We start from the raw sequence: 2,500 nt of genomic DNA, 5'->3' as shown, positions 1-2,500 counted from the left end.
CTCTTCTTTCGTTCGTTTCTCCGTTTTTTTTCGCTCAGTTGAAAAGCAATACGCCGCTGGAACTTTGAAAAATAACGAGATAAAAAAAAATTTTGTACATTTTTTCATCGTTATTCGTACACGACTTAAGCGTTGGAAAATTTTTAAACCGAATTTTGAAAAATTTTATTCCTGACCGTTGGGACTTGGAAAAATTTCGAGTCAGCCGGTTTGGCCGGTTCGACTTACCGCGAGACGGAGAAAAGTAGATTCGGTCGATCTGTTTTTCGCAGTTTTTGTGAAAAAAAAATTTTGGTCAATTTTTTCAACGTTAAAAACGTGTTCGGGCTGCCTTTTTATCCATGGATTAAGCGCCGAAAAATTTTTAAAACGCATAATAAAAAAGTTTATTCTTGACCGCAGGGACTTAGAAAAATTTCGGGTCGCCGCGTTCGACCTGCTGGCATTACCGCGCGGCCTGGACAGCCCGCTTCGACCGATACATTTTTTTCATTTTCAGAGAAAAAAAAATTTTTGTCAATTTTTTCAACCTTAAAAACGTTAATAAACTGCACTCTTATGCACGGATTAAGCATTGAAAAATTTTTAAAACATGTAATAAAAAAGTTTATTCTTGACCGTTCGGACTTAGAAAAATTTCGAGTACCTCGGATCGCCGGCTGGAATTACCGCACGGCCTGGACAGCCCGCATCGACCGATACATTTTTTCCATTTTCAGTGAAAAAAAAATTTTTGTCAATTTTCTCAACGTTAAAAACGTTAATAAACTGCGTTTTTATGCGTGGATTAAACATTGAAAAAATTTTGAAATATGTGATGAAAAAGTTTACTCTTGACCGTTCGGACTTAGAAAAATTTCGAGTACCTCGGATCGCCGGCTGGAATTACCGCACGGCCTGGACAGCCCGCATCGACCGATACATTTTTTCCATTTTCAGTGAAAAAAAAATTTTTGTCAATTTTCTCAACGTTAAAAACGTTAATAAACTGCGTTTTTATGCGTGGATTAAACATTAAAAAAATTTTGAAATATGTGATGAAAAAGTTTACTCTTGACCGTTCGGACTTAGAAAAATTTCGAGTACCTCGGATCGCCGGCTGGAATTACCGCACGGCCTGGACAGCCCGCATCGACCGATACATTTTTTCCATTTTCAGTGAAAAAAAAATTTTTGTCAATTTTCTCAACGTTAAAAACGTTAATAAACTGCGTTTTTATGCGTGGATTAAACATTAAAAAAATTTTGAAATATGTGATGAAAAAGTTTACTCTTGACCGTTCGGACTTAGAAAAATTTCGAGTACCTCGGATCGCCGGCTGGAATTACCGCACGGCCTGGACAGCCCGCATCGACCGATACATTTTTTCCATTTTCAGTGAAAAAAAAATTTTTGTCAATTTTCTCAACGTTAAAAACGTTAATAAACTGCGTTTTTATGCGTGGATTAAACATTAAAAAAATTTTGAAATATGTGATGAAAAAGTTTACTCTTGACCGTTCGGACTTAGAAAAATTTCGAGTACCTCGGATCGCCGGCTGGAATTACCGCACGGCCTGGACAGCCCGCATCGACCGATACATTTTTTCCATTTTCAGTGAAAAAAAAATTTTTGTCAATTTTCTCAACGTTAAAAACGTTAATAAACTGCGTTTTTATGCGTGGATTAAACATTAAAAAAATTTTGAAATATGTGATGAAAAAGTTTACTCTTGACCGTCGGGACTTAGAAAAATTTCGAGTACCCCGGATCGCCTGCTGGAATTACCGCACGGCCTGGATAGCCCGCATCGACCGATACATTTTTTCCATTTTCAGTGAAAAAAAAATTTTTGTCAATTTTCTCAACGTTAAAAACGTTAATAAACTGCGTTTTTATGCGTGGATTAAACATTAAAAAAATTTTGAAATATGTGATGAAAAAGTTTACTCTTGACCGTCGGGACTTAGAAAAATTTCGAGTACCCCGGATCGCCTGCTGGCATTACCGCACGGCCTGGACAGCTCGCTCCGACGAATCGGTTTTTTCCATTTTTTCCGAAAAATAAATTTTTGTAATTTTTTTTAATGTTAAAAACGTTAATAAACGTCATGTTTACGCATGGATTAAACATTGAAATAATTTTAAAACGCTTATTAAAAAAGTTGGTGTCGACCGTGGGACTTAGAAAAATTTCGGGAAGTCCGATTCGCCTGCTGGAATTACCGCACGGGCTGGACACCTCGCTCCGACGAATCGGTTTTTTCCATTTTTTCCGAAAAATAAATTTTTGTAATTTTTTTTAATGTTAAAAACGTTAATAAACGTCATGTTTACGCATGGATTAAACATTGAAATAATTTTAAAACGCTTATTAAAAAAGTTGGTGTCGACCGTGGGACTTAGAAAAATTTCGGGAATTCCGATTCGCCTGCTGGAATTACCGCACGGGCTGGACACCTCGCTCCGACGAATCGGTTTTTTCCATTTTTTTTGAAAAATAAATTTTTGTAATTTTT

This window comes from Nomia melanderi, unplaced genomic scaffold (assembly GCF_051020985.1).
Source record: "Nomia melanderi isolate GNS246 unplaced genomic scaffold, iyNomMela1 scaffold0064, whole genome shotgun sequence".
Classification (NCBI taxonomy): Eukaryota; Metazoa; Arthropoda; class Insecta; order Hymenoptera; family Halictidae; genus Nomia; species Nomia melanderi.
Note: the sequence above shows the minus strand (reverse complement) of the source record.